Source organism: Asparagus officinalis, chromosome 4, assembly GCF_001876935.1.
Source record: "Asparagus officinalis chromosome 4, Aspof.V1, whole genome shotgun sequence".
Classification (NCBI taxonomy): Eukaryota; Viridiplantae; Streptophyta; class Magnoliopsida; order Asparagales; family Asparagaceae; genus Asparagus; species Asparagus officinalis.
Window position 1 is genome coordinate 45,784,380 of NC_033797.1, and position 19,903 is coordinate 45,804,282.

A 19,903-nucleotide genomic window follows, 5' to 3' on the forward strand; every position below is an offset into this window, starting at 1 on the left:
AGTATCACCGATGAAAGGCATTCAGTGATTTAGTAGATGGGGGAAACTTGCCCCAAGATATATTGATCCCTTCAGGATTATTGAGCGTATTGGAGCTGTTTCCTATAGATTAGATCTTCCAGCATCGATGTCGAGTGTACACGATGTTTTTCATATTTCAATGCTCAAGAAGCATTTGCGCGATGAGGAGCAGCAGATGGTGATTGATGCACCAGAAATTAAGATCCAGGATGATTTGGCTACCGTAGAGATTTCAGTATGTATTCTTACTAGAGAGAATAAAAAGCTTAGAAATAAGCTATTCCATTAGTGAAAGTTCAGTGGAACCGGTATGGAGCTGAAGAGATTTCTTGGGAGCACGAGGAGGATGTACATCGTGACTACCCACACCTTTTTGAGCAGGTAAGTTGTTGATATTTGAGTATGCTTCAATGCATTTATGTTTATATATGTTGTTTAGTCACATTTATATTTAACGCTAGAATAGGTCACTCAACACCTAGCTCTTAATCATTTAGAATATATGGTATATATATGCGGGGCTTCTTGTTTGGATTTTTTGCCCGACGTACTAGTTCCGTCTAATTAATGGTTAAGTAAGGGTGCACGTATTTTAGATTGTTAAGTCTAAATATTGCTTATGTTTCAAATCTAGGGATTAATGGTACGAGATGTGTACGGGAGGGTTCCTTTGTCTGTATTATCTCCTCTTAGTGCTTTTCTTGTATTATTAATCTCTGCGATGCGATTGTGGAATTTTATGGATGAAATCTCTTTTTTTGGGGGGGGGGGGTTGAAATGTAAAACCCTAAAAATTTTAAACTTATGAATGATGAATTGAATTAGTATGTAATTAATTATAATAAGTAGATATTTATTTTGATAAATATTATTAATTAGTGTATGAGTACACTAATAAGTATTTTTGAGTGTAAACAAGTCAAGCACATAAGAAAGAAATAGGTCGAAACATGCACAATGCGCCAAAGTTCTTACATAACTTAAAATTATGCTCCGGTCGACCGCACACACCCTACGGTCTAACCACGGATCGGGAAAACTGTTTTCCCAGTTTGAGTTGGTTCGGGTATTGATGCCCATATTCATTTTTTCTAATATATATATATATATTATATATATATATATATATATATATATATATATATATATATTATCTATATATATTATATATATATATATATATATATATATATATATATATATATATATATATATTATATATATATATATTATATATATATATATATATATATATATATTATCTCATATATTCACGGAGTTTTTCATTAAGTTTTCCAACAAGTTTCAGGCGATTTTCTTCTCTGGTAATCCCTCACCCTATTTTAAAACGTTTTTAAAAAGAGTTCTAATAAGTTTTATAGAGCTTAATTGAGTAATTTGTGTATAAAAATTAAATCTTGTATATTATGTGTATAAAGACTAGGTCTTTTCATATTAAGAATAAATTTACAGAAGTGTTTTAAGATCTAAAAATGATTTAAAACATTGTTTATCTGAATTTAGATGTTTTATTCTTCATTTTAAAGTTTTGTGCATGATTGAGGGTTTAAATATGATTTCTTGTGCAAATAATCATGCTTTATATGTTAAATTTGTTTCCAGAGATGTTGACCTACTGTTTATATGATTTCATGCACGTTTCATATTGTTTCAAACAAGTTTAAACCACAAAATCACATCACGAACACAATCTGTGCAAAAACCTGCACTGTCTGTAAATATCGCGTCCGATCGACCGCTACACACCTTACAGTCGACCGCGCGCCAGTCTGAGGCCTGGGAGGCTTCGGGTTGTGGTTCGGTCGACCGTCGCGTACTCTGCAGTTGACCGCCAATCCGGCAGTGGCCTATACATGTTTTGTTCGACCCTGTTTGATTTTTGGAGAGAGTTTCTCGATCTTGTATTGTTATATTTCAATGTTTAAGAGTTGTTTAATACCTGAGATGATGCTGAACACCAGATATGGTCACGCACACCGATATATGTGCATGTACACTTAGTTTATATCGTTTTTGACACATGTTGAAATAATGAGAGTGAATTAATATACGTTAAAGTATTGCTCATCAGTTATGGATGCTCGGTGTGAAGGCTTATCCCGTAATGAGACTTCTAAGAGTATTTGGTTATTTTCCCATAACAAGACCTCGGTTGTACCAAATACTCAAAGATGATCAGTGTATATTTTCCGGGTTAGGTTGAGGTGCCTATTCACCATTGTATGATCATCTTGCAACATATCCGGAAATAGGGAGATAAAACCTATTACCGCTAGACTAATGAGCATATCAAATAATAGAGAGATAAAATTTATTTGTCGCAAAATGATTATGTAAGGAGGATTGTATCCGTTGTCCGCATAGTATTATGCGAGCCTTACAAAAGTATTGTTATTTTGTATATCCGAAAATAGAGAGATAAAATCTATTTGCCGCAGAACAATTGAGTAAGAAGGATTGTATCCGTTGTCCGCATAGTATTGTGAGACCCTTACAAAAGCATCATTATTTTGTGTATCCGGAATAGGGAGATAAAACCTATTGCCGCAGAGCGATTGAGTAAGGAGGATTGTAACCGTTGTCCGTATAGTATGGTGCGAGCCTTATAAAAATATCGCTATTATACGTGGAGATGCATACATTTATATATGCTTACAGTTGTAATTTTGCTTCCTTGTTAGATTATCCATGAGTAGGGTACATCCTTTGATATATGGCATACATGATATGACCCATGGTGATTATGAGTTGGGTGATTCTTCTTTTATTATTGTGCCGACTACCTGAGGGTAGTTCGAGATGATACATTGGTTCAATATGGTTGAGGTTTGGAGTATTTTCTTTTGTTTGCTGTTTTTATTCATAGAGATGGAATTGGTAATTAGGGATTCATAATTTGAGACATGGTATATACATGAGGGTTTCCTTGTTTGGATTATTTCGCTCGACGTACTAATTCTCGTGTTGTGGATTTTTAAATACTAATCTCCAGCTAGAGTTATATGAATGATTTTATACTTATATGTACTAACTCTATTTTTCTTATATACTCCTACCCCTTCCCTTGGGGAGCAATGGAGATGATCTCGCTAGCGCTTTAACACTCGTTTTTTTCCCCTTCCAGGCAGCAAGACCCACACACGGAGAATTGCATATTGATGGGATTGCATCTTAGATCCCATCTAGATATTATTATATTTGTAGTTATTCCAGAACTCCACATTTTGTTTGTTTTTGTCAGACTCTAGACTTGTATTTCTTTTTGTAGAGGCTGAGTACCTTAGTGAGATTACATTTAACTCATTATGTTGAGATTTATTTTAGACTCAGAGATATATTCATTCTATTTTAGTTGAGCTCATTTATTGAGTATTTTTACACTTCTTCTGTGCATATCTGATCTTGTTTTATTTCTATTATTTGTCTGTTTTGTACCTTCACCTATTTATTGACTCTTCTATAGAGATAGTGACTGTGATGATGAAACATGTCGTAGGATGGTGTTTGGTGCTTGGCAGGTTTGACAATCCGATTTTCACCTTAGACTGCAGCCTTGTGTGAACACTGGGGCATCACATGCTTGTAAGGAGCGGGAGACACATATTTCTCAACTTTTTCTTCTTCCTACGTTTGGGTCTCATTATCCACATCTATCACATTTTCACTTTTTTCTTCATGACGACCATTTACCCTATCATTTTCCTTCATCTTAGGTCCCTCATGCTGTTTTACACTCCTAAGGGTTATAGCATTCACATGACCCCTGGGATTCATCTTGGGTTGTTCAGGTATCATGCCTGAAGGTCTAGAGGAAGAACTAGCATTTTGTGCTAATTGGGTGATTTGTGTTTCCAACATCTTCTTATGTGTAGCTAGGGAATCCATCTTAGAGGCCAATTATTTTACTACCTCATTCGTGGTTTGTTGTTGTTGCTTAAACTCTTCATTCAATCTCGATTGAGTTGTCACAAACTTTTCCATCATATTTTCCAAATTAGACTTTTGAGAAGGGATTGAGGAGCACGAAAATCAGGAGGAGCAAAATTAGATGCAGGCATGAGATTTCCAGGTGGGTTTCTATAAGATAAATTAGGATGATTCCTCTACCCAGGATTATAAGTGTTGGAGAATGGGTCTCCCTTCTGATTAAGGTTATTAACATAGTTAACATGTTCATTACCAGAAGTATCAAAGGATGGGGGGTTTCCTAATTGACATTCAAGTGCAGAATGACCCACATAACCACATATCTCACATGCAATTGAAGTAGACACCACAAAATTAATACTCAAGCTTTCAACTTTTTTAAATAAAGCATCAACTTTAGAGGATATATGATCTAAAGTATCTATTTCATACTTTCCTCCTTTTGATGTTTGAGCACGTTCGTTCACCCATTGATAGTGATTCTGAACCATGTCTTCAATGAGAGTGTATGCCTCATCTATTGTTTTGTTCATCAAAGCTCCTCCTGCAGCAGCATCAATAGTCATTTGATTGTTGTAAGTGAGCTTGTTGTAGAATGTGTGAACAATTAACCACTTCTCCAGTCCATGGTGAGGGCACATCCTCAATAATTCCTTGTAGTGCTCCCAAGCTTCATAGAGTGACACTCCTTCCTTCTATACAAGGATTGTATATGGTTCCTCATCTGTACTGTTTTACTTAGGGGAAAATACTTTGCAAGAAATGCCCTAGATAACTGATCCCTAGTGGTAATAGACCTAGCTGGCAATGAATACAACCAAGCCCTAGCCTTATCCTTTAAAGAGAATGGAAATGGTCTGAGTTGAATAATATCATTGGTCACTCTATTAAGCTTCAAAGTGTCGCAATACTCTAAGAAAAGCGACAGGTGGAGGTTCGGGTCTTTAGTTGCACCTCCTCCAAATTGATTATGCTGAACCAGTAAGAGTAGTGATGGTTTCGTCTCAAAGTTATTAGTTTCAACGATGGGCCTTGTAATACTCGAGTGCGTGCCTTGAGCATTTGGGGCAGCAAAATCCTTAAGAAGCTAATTTTGAAAACCCACCGTAGCTTGTTCTGTGTTCCTTTGCTCCCTTATATATCTTCTTATGTTTGCAAGAGTCATTGATAGTTCAAGATTGTTTTCATTGTGTACTTCTGTTTGATGCCCTTGCATAAAAGAAAGTGAGTAGCAAAGAGAATATAAAAAAATCTAGTCTAGCTTAATAACATAAGCACTCAATATTAACACTATAGTCCCCAGCAACAACGCCAAAAACTTGGTAGGCAAATCCGTAAGCGCACAGACTCGTTGCAGCTATCAAGATCGATCTCACAGGGACTAAGGGTTAATTACTAAATTTTCACGTTTTCAGCTAGCTAAATCGATGAGTAAAATAGAAGAGATTAAAATTACGAGATTAAACAATAGAAAAAAATTAAACAGCTAAGCAACTGGAATTCAATATAATGAAGAGCTAGGATTAGGTTTTCACCACAACTTTTGTGCTTAATGATGAATTATTTCAATTCTCGGTGTTGGTTTAAACTAGAAAGGGTGAACTAGCCTAATTTAAGCTAAAGCCTCTTTCAAGGTCTAAATATCGTGCCTAACTAATCTCAATTAACCTACTTTCATGGAACCATGATTAAATTAAACCCATTAAGCTTTATGCTAATCCAAATCAAATCCCTAAGGAATCTAGCTCGAAATCCCTGCCTAATTTATAGAGGTCCTGTATTAATCTTCACCTTTCCGTCCTTCAATTAATTACCTATGATTGCTAATCTGGTGATCAAGTGAATCAACAAAATTAAAACATAAGAAATTAAGTTTAAAGATTTAAACTTTCACCAAGAACATATATTAATCCATCATGGATTACCAAAAAGTTGGGTTCTTTCCCAATCCTAGACAAAGAATCTACTCACACATGATTGGGATAAGAGAATAGATCAAATAAATATGCAAATCAATCATAAAAAGAAATTAATTAAAGAGAGGAAAGAATTAACCCGTCTTTCAATTGAAATCTTCAAAATATAGACTTACAATCCAATCTTGCACAAGAAATTTGTGTCTTCCTTCAATAATTGAACTCTAAAATAGATGTAATTGACGGCTAAGAGAACAAGAATAAAAGATCCTAAATGCTAAGCTAAAATACATATTTATAAGTCTCTAAAAAATCTGGAAAAAGATAAGGCCCGAATCACGGGTGTGGTGCGCACGACACCAGGGTGTGGTGGAATCTATCTCGCTCATTTTATACTTGTTCGAATAGTCTTTGGTATTTTGACTGTAACTTTTTCATTCAATCTCAGAATGAGGTGATTCAAGTTGTGTTAGAAATACGTGGAAGAGATCTACAATTTTTATCTTTTAAGCTTTTCCAGATTCAAACTGAATCATGATCAAAATTCTAGTTCTCCATACTCATTCATTCATTTCCTTCTCGAGCCAAGCATTCTAAATCTCGTTGTTGCTTCAAAATCTTGTTTAACTTCTAACGATCATCGAATATTTCAATCTTGAGCCAATACCTGCATATAAGAACACAAACAACTGCAGTATCTTGATCTAAACACGAAATATGCATCAAACACCCATAATTCATGCTTGAAACACACTAAGATAATGTATATTTTACGTGTTTATCATAATCCAAACAAGAAAACCCTCATATATATACCATGTCTTAAATTGTGAATCACTAAATACTAATTTCAATCCTATGAATGAAAAACAACACATACTAGAAATACTACAACTCCTAACCTCAACCATGATGAAGCAATGTCAAATTCTCAGATTACCCTTGGGTAGTTGGCGTAGTCATAAGGAAAATATCATCCATCATAATCATCTCCATAGATGTCTCCAAAAATTATACCCTACTCTCGGGTAATCTAGCATGGGAGTAATAATGCAAATTATATATATACCTCTACCTGAAATAACGATACTAGTGTAAGGCCATCACAATTATCCTGTGTTTACCACCTTACTCAATCGCTCTGCGGAGATAGGTAAATCACCCTATTCCGGAATGATGCATACATATGATCGCCAAGCGGAGTATAGACATATCCGTCCAATCCGAAAATACCACGATCATCCTAGAGTGTGGTCCATCCGCGACCTCATTACGGTATACCGACTAACCCACTAAGCATCCACAACTGATGTAATATGCATATCACGTGTCATTCTAACACTATCATCTTAAACATGTGTTACGCATCTCAACGATTCATGTAAACTCAAATAGAAACATATATCAAATATCCGTGCATGTAACTCGATGTGCGGATCTAAGTCTCATGTTCACAAACACCTTGTCAGACCCTAGAGGGGGGATGATTAGGGTCTTATGCTAATCTAATCTGATTTTATACTAATTAAAGCTTATTAATAAATTATTCTTGCAAGATAGATATATAATATGTTATGAGCAAGAATATGCAATATCAACAAAAAGATATATCCTATATGGTGAAATATATACAAGGATATATAAACAACACAAGGGTAAACAATCTAAACTAAAGATACAATTGTGATAGGGTAATATAAACAATGCAAACACACAATATGATCACGGAGTTCGGACCTTCCATCCTACGTCTCCGCTCCTGCAAACACACAATATGATCACGGAGTTCGGACCTTCCATCCTACGTCTCCGCTCCCCACTCCCGGGGATAAATCCACTATCACAACCGGATTTTCTACGCTCACCCGAATAACGTTTACACCATATAATATCGGTTTTCAACGGTCATCGATCAACGTTCACAATCTCACAATGTAACAAATAATTTGTTCTCTATAATGAACGAGAACTCAATTAAGCTCACACTCTATGTTACAAACCCACAACCCAAATATACTATGAATGTAAATAAAATAAGCTCAGTAGGTTGTATGTGAACAAAGAGATAAATCAAAACAAGTCTAAACTTAATTTAATCTAGCAAAATAAATATAACAAGTTAAGCATAAATAAGCTAGATAAAGAGTTTAAGAAAACTTCTCTAAAACAAGAGTGGAGAGATGTAGATTAAAACCCAAACAAGATTGATGATCTCCTCAAACTCTTGTAAAATTCTCTTCATAAACAAACTCTTAAACACTCTTTTAAATAAACACAAAACAAGCTTAAACCCTTGTTAAACTCTTTTAAAACATTCTCTTAGATGATTATGAAGGATGAGAGCAAGGGGGTATATATAGCCACCCAAAACCTCAGCCAAAAACCTCTAGCAAAAGGCCAAAAAGTCTACAGAATCAGAAATCTGATTCTGTACAAAATATAGCCGTTGGACGATCGACGGTCGATTGTGAAAAACGCGCGATCGACCGCGAGCAGCTCAGAGGCAAATTCTGGGCTCAGGAAAACATCCGGTCGACCGTGACGGTCGACCGCAAAACTCTCTGGACTTAATCCGGTTGACTGCCATAGTCGACCGCGAGCCATCAAAAAACATTCTGAGTCTCTGGACTCAAGGCGGTGGGGGGGGGGGAGCCATCAAAAAACATTCTGAGTCTCTGGACTCAAGGCGGTCGACCGTGGCGGTCGACCGCAAACTGATACATGAATTTTAGGTTTTGAAAGTTATTTTCTGATTTTAAAATCATGTTTAAAAATATCAAATAAATTCCAAAAAATATAAAACTTTGAAAAATAATTGTAGACATAATAATAAATATGCTACAGTAACTGGTTTTCAAAAAGGACCTCCAAAATTAAAAATATCATTATTTTACAAAATAGTCCAAAACATAAAAATGTAAACATATGAGTTTTGATATTTTAGCTTAACCATATTTTGAAACATTATAAAATGATTATATAGACTTAATAAAAGGTGTATATGATTGTTATTAAGTCCATAAACTAAGAAAACAATATTTTCACAAAATTGCATATTTTGCAAACATTTCAAAAGTAAATACGATTTTATTGAACTAAATAAAATTGATATTGATAAAATCATATATATGCATGTAAGTATGAAACAAAACTATGTTTTTTAATTATATTCAATTGTTTCATATTAAAACTTAAAAACTATCAAACCAAAACATATATGTATATATATAACTATATATATACAAAACCAAAATGTGTATGCGTGTATATGATTGAGCTTAAAGTACTAACACACATAATATAAACCTAAAACTAAATTACCCAAGCTAGAAGATCTTCAATAAGCTCGACTTGGTAAACTTACGGATGAAGCTGAACTTGGATCTTCAACTTGAATTGTATAGGCTTCAACCACAATTCCGCCAACCTCCATTGGATATGATCGTGAATGCGTAATTCCATTCATCCTCCAACACGTTGTTTGTCTACAATAAATAAGAAAACATAAATACTAGATAAATAACATTAGTGATAAATTATTTGTTAAACATTATCAAAACAAAGAGGCGAACGCACCTTAGGTGTTAAACAAATAACAAACAACATGTATACAACGTCAGTCGACCGAGAAAATCCCTCGGTCAAACAACTATTGTGCAAAAACATGCACATGCACAAGACTGCTGGTCAGACGATCGATACCTATGCGGCGGTCGATCAGCCAGAGGCAATTCGCCTGCTTCCTGCATGTTTGCTCGGGTGTCGTGTTTTTATTTCAAACTCATTTAAATTGATGTAAAACATTTAGAAAACATTATAAACCCTTATTTAACATTAGTGAAGTTCATCTAACCACATGAACAAGAATTTCCATATTAAAAGCTATGCACCCTAAACATGTTCAAAAGCATCAAAATGTCGTGAAAACCATCAAAGCTCAGTTAAATCTCATGTTTAATTACTTCCAGATCTTAATCTAACCCAGAGAATTCATTTGAAATCTTTTAAACACAAAAAGATCAGATCTTTACATCATATATTATACAAGAACTATTTTAATATGCAAAATAGTGTTTTAGGCTCAATAAAACCACATTGAAACTCATAAAAACCAATTTAAAAAGGGGTGCATGGTTGTCAGAGATGAAACTCGCCTGAAATCTCTGTTGAAAAGCCTGAAAGTGCAAATCCAAACCAGATCCCTTAGCCACACGCCAACGATCTTGCTCTCACGTCGAAATTTTCTTCTCAAAGCACTCGAACTCACTAGGCTTGGATCTAGGGTTTATGAGGGGAGATGGTGGATGCTAGGGTTCAGAGGAAATAATAAAAAATATGAAATTTCAAGAAAAAGAGGTATATAAATATCCATGTGAACCTGGGCCTCAAAAGACCCAAAACCAACCGCAACTGGGAAATCTGGTAACTCACCCGTCGCTCGACCGAGCATGGGTCGCCGGTCGACTGGCCAGAGGGTTTTCTTGCTGTGTATGTTTTTGTGTTCGTACATGTTTCTAACTCATTTCTCTCACAGATACGAACTTTTTTGATCAAAATACTTGCTATCATACTCATTCATCATTTAATGATATTTATCACAATAAAATTCACTTATCATAATTAATCACATATTATCTCAATTTTTGCGTGGGTTTACAGTGGAAATCAAGAAATAGGGTTTTATTTAGATAACATTCAATTTAAGTTATCAAAAAGAAAAATTCATACATTTAGTAAAAAAGGCGAACTCTGCATATGGGTGATTTGCTTATAATTTGCATGATATGATAATTTATTTGGAACAGATCGTGAAAAGGATAGGATCAGTGTTCTTTTTGTAATTTTTCACAAAAAATGAATGATTTAATGACTTGATGTTGGCTGATCTGAATCTATACGTTGTCATCGAATGCGATTGTGATTAGAAAAATGCTAACTAAGGAAAATACAAAATCAACATACCTCAACTCCTTTGCCTCCCGTCACTTGAGATCTCCAATCGGCTGAAAATTTCTCTCTTCTTGATTGTTCCCCCTAAAATATATCTATTAATATTTGCGAAAGATCTCCAGGTTAAAAAAGTAGAGGGAAATTTTGGAGGGAAAGAAGTAGAGCAAAACAATTTTGGGGGGAAAATTGTTTGCTGGGAATTTGACTATAACTGAAAGATGTTCTTCTGTATTTTGCTGCCTAATTCCCGTAATTCTGCTGTCGAGATCCAGATGAAAATATTCCGCTGTCTACCCTCGCGTGTTAAATGGGTTAAACCCCTCAATTCATGGGTTAAACGGGTTATTAGGATCACGTGCAGGTTACTTAACCCTTGGGCTTTTTTATGTTTGGCAGGCTAATGGAGGGTTAAAACCCTCATTTAGCCTCTTGCCAAACGCAGCCTTAAGGTGTTTTTGGTTTACGTCTAGGATTTGGATTTTAATTTTAAGGTGTTATTGGTTATTTAGGATTTGGATTAGGACTAGGATTTCAAAATCTAAGTCTCAATTCAACTCTATACATTCTGATGAGAAAGTTCCAAAAAAAGTCTTAAGTAATAACTAGTAGATTGTGACCCCCTTAGTGGATTTTATTCCACCCTCCCTTTGATGAGCCCATGTATACAAAAAACCACACTATTAACTAATATTTATAAACCATCTTTATTTAAATATTAATATTTAATTATACATAGTTATTTAATAAAATATTTGTATTAACCATTTTTTGTATTATTAGTATTTAATATTTAATATTAATATCACATATTTAATAATATTAAATATTTAATAACCATTTAATTTTACACACTATTAATATTAAATATTAATATTTACTTTTACACACCATTAATATTAAGTATTTGATAATATTTAATTTTACATACAATTAACCATTTTTAGTGTTAAATATTAATACTTAATTTTACACATTTATTTAATAAAATACCAAATATATTCAAGTTTAACTATATTTAATTAAATATATAAATATATTTAATAAATAAATTTAATATATTTAATAACTAGTATTATTTAGTCATTTTTATATTAATTATTACTCTATTTAATATTACATATTCAGTTTAACTATTAATTAAAATTATTATTTAGCATATCTTAAATATAAAATTGATGATGTCAGTTATCAAACAGGGGGTTTGTGTGATGATTTGTGGAATTATTAGAGTCATCTAACTCCTTCTGATGAGTTATTCTGGGACTCGCTGATAATCATATTTTTATTACATTTTATATCCTCGTTATCTATTTTATTTAAATAAAAATGCTACTAATAAACGTGTTTTATCTTAATTTTGCAGGTTAATGATGGATTAATGAATAAAAGCCCAAAAGAATCAAACTCCCTAATTTTCTACCATTTATTGAAGCCCAAATATGAAGAGAAAAGAAGAAAGAAGGCCCAAGAAAGCTTAAGGATCCATGAAAAAAACCAGGTCAAGAAATTACAAAAAAACCAATTCTGTTACAAATCAATCGGTCGGCCAACCGATTGTTCGCAACAGAAACTATTTTATGGCTGTGATTTAATCCTTGATCTCCAAGTAATATCCAAGGGTTCTCATTTATTGTTGTAGGCTATAAATAGGGGTAGAGGCTGAGAGCTTTGAGTGTGAATTTTTTTGTAAAAAACTCCATTTGGAGAGGAGGGTTACTCTTAATTGAAAAGACATTCTAAAAATTATAACTTTGTTATAATTAATAAATTTTTTTACATCTCTATATATATTTTTTTCTTCTCTTTATTTTATGATGAAGATGGAGATTTGCTTTCAAGAGGCTAAAACCTTCTTGTAATATAAAATTTCCCTTTTATTTTTTATTTTCTTATTCATATTATAGTAATTTATTTTCTTCTTATTTTAGTAGTTTAGATTTACATTAATGCCTTGTAGAGTAGATTTACATTTATGTCTTTATTTTTATATTATTTTCTTGTACTTTTATTTTGTAGTATAGATTTATTTTCTCGCATAATCTATATTTTCTTTTATGTTATTTTCTTTTATGTTATTTTCTTTTATGTTATTTTCTTTTGCAACTTGGTTAGATTTATTTTTATGTTCATAGTTTAGATTTTTTACTTCTTTATTCTTATTTCCCTCTTTGTAATTAGTTTTTATTTTCATTCTTTTCTTTTTATTCTCTCTAGTATAGATTTTATTTCTTATTTTTATATTCTAAGATGTGAAGATAATTCTTGTAGGAATTCTAAAATTGTATGAAACTAGCTTGATTTCTTTTATAATTTATGAATTATTCTCTTGTGTTTAAAATGATCATGTTTAGGATAATCAGCTAGATAAATAATTGGTAGAAGAAGAATATATATGCTTATCTTGAGTGGTTTGATAGGTTATGCTTATGAATTCTAAAACTACTATATAGCTGTTGTTATTTTCATTAGTGTTAATTATACTTGGATGATAATTTGATAGGTTATGCTTTCCTAAAGTGTTTTGATAGTCTATAATTAATAAATCTAAAGTAGAATGTATTAAAAAGAGAATAGTTCATAATCTATAAGTGAAATTGGCTAATGGATTTAATTCTAGTTTCCTCATATCTCAAATTAAATCCTGCATCTTTTACTTTCTTGATTTTTTTCTCTTATTTGTTTATTGTATTTTCCTTTATTTTCTTCATCTTTCTTTCTCCGCCCTCAATCTAGTTTTTTTTATTTACATATAGTCACATTCACTCTCTTTATCTCTCCACAACCACATTCTTTCATCACTCCTAAATTGTCATACACACAACTTAAGAACAAATTTTGATTAATTCTTACAACACCTTCCTCATGGGATTAGATAATCTTTTATACTATAACTTGATAGTTGTGCGCTTGCAACTGAGGTTATTATTTACCCCCTATCACTCTTTGTTTTTCTCTGCACATGAAGGAACTCGTAAGAGGACGGAGTTAGATACTCCTGGTGTTCCTCCGATGATCAAGTTGGTAATTAATCTTGAGTGAAAAAATAGAGTTAGTTCTTCGTTAAGTGAAAATGACAGCAGATGCTTGGTGCTGAATGAGGTAAGTCACCTGGTCATTTATTGTGGAAATGACAGCAGGTGCTTGGTGCTGACTGGGTCCTATGAGTCGTAAAGAATATGGAGCTAGGGTAATGATGATGTTGTCAGGTAGTTAATGCGGGAGTAGTCGGCCGGCAAGGGGTTCGAAGTAACTGTCATCTTTCGACTCCTCAGGTTCAGGGCCAAGAAGTACTGCTTATTAACTCGATTACGCGAGATGTAAGCTGAAGAGTGGATCGAGTCGTATCACTAGTGGTCAATTGAGAGGTTGGTCTAGTAGTACCACTTTTTGACTCGATTACGCGAGATGTCGGCCAATCAAGTCGGCGGTTTCGAGTAGGATGTTTTCCTGGTTCTGAATTAGTTTGGTTAGACAGAGTGTAAGATACGTGTCGACTTTTCTGTGGAGATTAATATTTAGTATTTTTAGGGGTTGTAAAAATATTTAATATTTATATTAAATGTATATATTTTTTATTTAAATTTTAGATAAGAAATATAGTAAATATGTAAATATTAAATATAAGTAATATTTGAAATTAATTAATAAAATATTGAATATTAAATGGCTTAATTATTTTTAGCTATTTAACATATTTCATATTAAATATATTTAATTAAATACTTCTTAAGCAGATTCTTTAAATCTATTTAAAAATAACTTAAAAATTAAATATTCTTTATTATTTTATAGTATTTTTGTATCATTTGTAGCTTTAATATTTAATATTACACATTTAATAATATAATATATTTTATATTATATTATACTTATCCTGTATAAAGCAATTTATTAAATATTAAATATATATGTAATATTCATCTCAATTTATATATTTAATATCTATTCAGAAATTAGATAGGAAATATTGCAAACTAATAGTTAATATTAAGTACAATTAATATTTCATATATCAAATAATAAAAATATTAAATATTAAATATTAAATAAGTTCATATTTTTATTGAATTTTTGAAAAAAATTGTTATGTTTAAATATTTACTTATTTAAATATACAAATTAGTTGTAAAAGTTTGATCTTAATTATAGAAAACTACACTAAAATTTATTAATAACTATAGAAAACTATTATTTGAATAATAGTATGCTTTTGATAAAAGAATAATTATATTTGTTAATGGTTATTTAACACTTAGTCCAAGAATCAAGTTCAAGAATCCATTTAAAAGTTTAAAAATCCTTCTAAAAAGTTCATGACTTTAATCAAAATATCCTAGTCCTACTACAAATCCTAGAATATAGGATTCGTGAATAACAATCCAAATCTTACCAAACAATTTAGAAAGAATAACACCACCTTATGTGCAAAATTTTAAAAACTTTAGGATATACAAGTGTTGCCGAAAACAAGTGTTGCTATATAAGTGCAAAGTGCAATAAGATTCCTATCAGAACCGTCGTATTGAAATGGGATGATTTACACCATAGATAGAAAAGTTCTAATTTCCAAACTAACTCCAAAATATCCATAAATGGTATAGATCTCCCTATTCTAAGGATGTTCTGATAGAATCTGCACTTTAAACTAATGACTAACAAACACTTAAATTCCCTATAGCTTCTCCTTGTTTGCACTTATATATCCTCACTTGTATTTGGTAGCATTTATACACCTTGAAGTTTCAAAAATTTGCATTTTAATACCTGGTGTTATGAAGAAAAAAAAATTTCCCATTGAATTTTCTCATGTCACACTCACAAGATAATTTTACAAGTTTTCAATCCAACATTTGCTGTATTTATTGGTAAATGTGAATGTCGTGGTGGGGGCCAGCGGACACATCCGCGTGATGAAGGCCACCCGGTTTCATTTCGCTTTTGAATCATATAAATATCAACTTGAATTTTTTTTTAGGGTTGAGCAGAGAGGGCACGGAACTTTTCTGTGCAGGCTAAAGGAGCTTTGTTTTTTTTCTTCTCTTTTTGCGGCTGCAGGTGAAGAACACAGAGGATAAGCAGCAGGTGTGCAAGGCTTTTGTGCATCTTTTGTAGAGAGATATTGTGAGGGATTTGAGAGTTTGTTTGAGGGTTTAGGTTGTGAGTGATTGTAAATCCTAGTTGTAATCTCTCCCTCTAATAGTAGATCTCCCCCCTCCTTGCTCCGTGAAAGTAGGCAATTTGCCGAACCACGTAAAAATTAGTTGTTTCGCTTTTGTATGATTTATAATAGCTTTTTAGGATCCCTCGACAGATCAGTCCTAGAACTGATGAGAGGAAGAGTTGATATCTCACTTTGTTGAGATATTAGCTTCAGATTCTTGTTTCCTTGGTGAGACGGGAATTCTTATTGTGACCTGACTCTCTTGTTATGTTGCCGAAGTGCTGCCGAAATTTTCGCTACGTGCAATAAGTGGTATCAGAGCCCAGATTTTAGATCTAAGGTTTTTTGGTGGAGGAAGACTCTTGTGTGAAGCTTGGTTCTTGGAGTTCTAGGCTTCGATGGAGATAGCATTAGGAGTTGCCATTGGAGATTTGGCTTTCCTTGTGTGGATATGGGATCTATTTGAAATCCGATCTAGGGTTCAGTTGGGTGGTTCCTAATTTTTATCAAATTTATTCTTTTTCTACAATTTGGAGTTAGTTCGTAATGGGAGAAGAAGGTGAAAGCAGCAAATCGATGGTGAGTACAATACAAGTTGGTTTTCAGAACACTAAGATTAGTGTGGTAAAGTATGACGGTAAAATCAACTTTGGTTTGTGGATGAGCGACGTACAGGATGCGTTCAATACTCAGAATTTGGAAGAGACCATCATGGTCCACGAGAGACCACCTAAATATGATGAGGCGATATGGGAGAAGATGAATAGGAACGCATGTGGGGTGATCAGGTTCTGTTTGGAATATGAACTGAAATATTATATGATTGGGGTGACGTCTGCAATGAAGATATGGGAAATTCTTAACAATAAGTATCTCACAAAAAGTGTTGAGAACAAGTTGTACTTGCTACGAAGACTCTTCAGATTTCAGATGTCCAGAGGCACCTCGCTAGCGGCTCATGTGAACAACTACACTAAGTTGTTGTCGGACTTGGTGAATGTTGATGAGAAGATATCAGATGAGTACAAGGCGATTATTTTGTTGGGCTCTTTACCGGATGAGGAGTATGATACATTCGTGCTCACTTTGTTGAACGGGAGATCTTCTATCAGCTATAGTGAAGTAACTAACGCATTGCCCAATTACGATTTGAGGAGGAAGGACAAGGAGACTTCCCGTGCTAGCACTTCACGCGAGGCCTTGTCGACGAGAGGTAGAAGCCCGTATCCGAAAGGTGATAATAGAGGGAGGTCAAAGTCAAGAAGCCGTCACCAATTAACAAAGAACCAATGTGCATTCTGCAAGGAGCAGGGACATTGAAAGAGAGACTGCCCGAAGCTCAAGGAGAAGGAGAATGGCAAGAAAAAGGGCCCAAAGGCCAATGAGGTGAATATTGTGAAAGACGATGATTCCGATGATTCGTGCTTTTCTGTACTGATTACTCCAGAGGTGAACCATATGGATGCATTAGATTGGATGCTTGATTCCGGCGCTATTTATCATGTGACCCCTAGGCGAGACTGGTTTGCATCTTTTGAGAAAGTCGACGGGGGTGTTGTTGTCATGGGAAATGATTAATCCTGTGGTGTTTGTGGGATAGGTACCGTGCGAATTAGGATGCACGATGGAGTAGTCCGTGAGTTGAAGGAGGTAAGATTTGTTCCTCAACTGAAGAAAAATCGATGGAGTAGTCCGTGAGTTGAAGGAGGTAAGATTTGTTCCTCAACTGAAGAAAAATCTTATCTCAGTTGGAGCTTTGGAGGCGCTGAAGAAAAATCTTATCTCAGTTGGAGCTTTGGAGGCGAAGAGATTCAAGGTGACTTTCAAAAACGCTATAGCGAAGGTTACTAAAGGATCATTGGTGGTGATGAAGGGAGTCCGTAATCAGAATTTGTATTATCTGAAGGGAAGCACCGAGATTGGCTAGGTTGCTTCGGCTATTTCAGAAGCGGACATGAGTAGACTTTGGCACTATAGGTTGGGGCACACAGGTGAAAAGTCACTGCAGGTATTGTGCAAGCAGGGACTATTGAAGAGAGCCAAGAGTGGGAAGATTGAGTTCTGTGAGCACTGTGTTCTTGGCAAGAAGACAAAGGTGAAGTTCGGGATTGCCATTCATCAGACAAGGGGCATCCTGGACTACGTGTACATAGACGTTTGGGGCCCCACCAAGACTGCATCACTTGGTGGTAGACATTGGTTCGTCACTTTTGTAGATGACTATTCTAGGCGTTGTTAGGTGTACACCATAAAGCATAAGAATGAAGTCCTAGATTTATTCGTGGAGTGGAAGAAGAGATTGAAACTGCAGACTGAGAGAAAGATCAAGACATTGCGATCCGACAATGGTGGTGAGTATACTTCTGACCCCTTTCAGCAGCTATGTCGAGACGAGGGCATAGAGAGACACTTCACAGTTAGTCATACACCACAGCAAAATAGGGTGGCAGAGAGGTTGAATCGGTCTTTACTGGAGAAGATCCGATGCTTATTATCGCAGAGTGGTTTGGAGAAGATCTTTTGGGCTGAGGCACTTACATATGCGAGCCACCTCATTAATAAGCTACCTTCATCTGCGATTGAGGGGAAAACCCCTATGGAGAAGTGGTCGGGAGAGCCAGCACATGACTATGACTAGCTCAAGGTATTCGGGTGCCCTATATTTTATCATGTGAGAACAGATAAATTGGAACCTAGAGCTAGGAAGATCATATTTGTAGGATTCAAACGTGATGTCAAGGGATACAAGCTTTGGGATCCAGTTGATAAGAAGATTGTGCTGAGTAGGGACGTTACGTTTGATGAGACTTCTATCTTGAAGCTTTTCAGCTCTCATCAGGTGGAGAGAGACCCGACGGAGGAGATATCGCAGGTGGTGGAGATCGATGCAGCTCCACATTGTCCAGATGATACACTATCCATTAGAGTGCCGACTGAGGTGACGCCAGGCGAGCAAGACGGTGACACGGAGGATACAGATACTAATATACAGGATCAGGGACCGACGGCTCAGGTTCAGGATTCGATTACGGTTTGGAGACAGAGGAGAAACATACAAATGCCAGCACGATATGCCGACACAGTTGTGTATGCACTTCTGGTGGAGAGTATCGATGAGATGGTGCCTACTACATTCAGAGAGGCCGAGCAGAGTTCGGAGGCTGATTCATGCCAGGTAGCTATGTAGGAGGAGATGGAATCTCTTCATAAGAACGATACATGGGAGCTTATTGAGCTTCCAAAGGGGCGGAAGGCAATTGGTTGTAAGTGGGTATACACGAAGAAGGAGGGTATTGAGGGCACTCCATTGAGGTTCAAAGCTAGGTTGGTTGCGAAGGGCTATGCATAGGAGGAAGGTATGGACTATAATGAGGTTTTCTCTTCAGTGGTGAAGCATTTTTCGATTCGGATTTTGCTACCTTTGGTGGCACAGTATGGTTTGGAGTTAGATCAGTTGGATGTGAAGACGATATTTCTTCATGGTGATCTTGACAAAGAAATATATATGACTCAACTATTGGGATTCCGAGCTGCAGGGAAAGATAAGTTGGTTTGCAGATTGAAGAAATCGCTATATGGTTTGAAACAGTCTCCTCGAGAGTGGTATAGGCGATTTGATGGTTTTATGATTGGTCATTCGTATACTCGGAGCCAGTTTGATCCTTGTGTATATTTTCGCAAGTTGAAAGGAGGTGCGTACATCTATTTGTTACTTTATGTCGATGACATGTTGGTTGCCTCTACTTCCAGGTCGGCTATAGATGAGTTGAAAGTTTAGCTTTCAAATGAATTTGAAATGAAGGACTTGGGTGAAGCCAAACGCATTTTGGGAATAAAGATCGACAGAGACAAGAAGAATGGCAGAATTTGTTTGACACAGGTGGCTTATTTGAAGAAGGTTCTATAT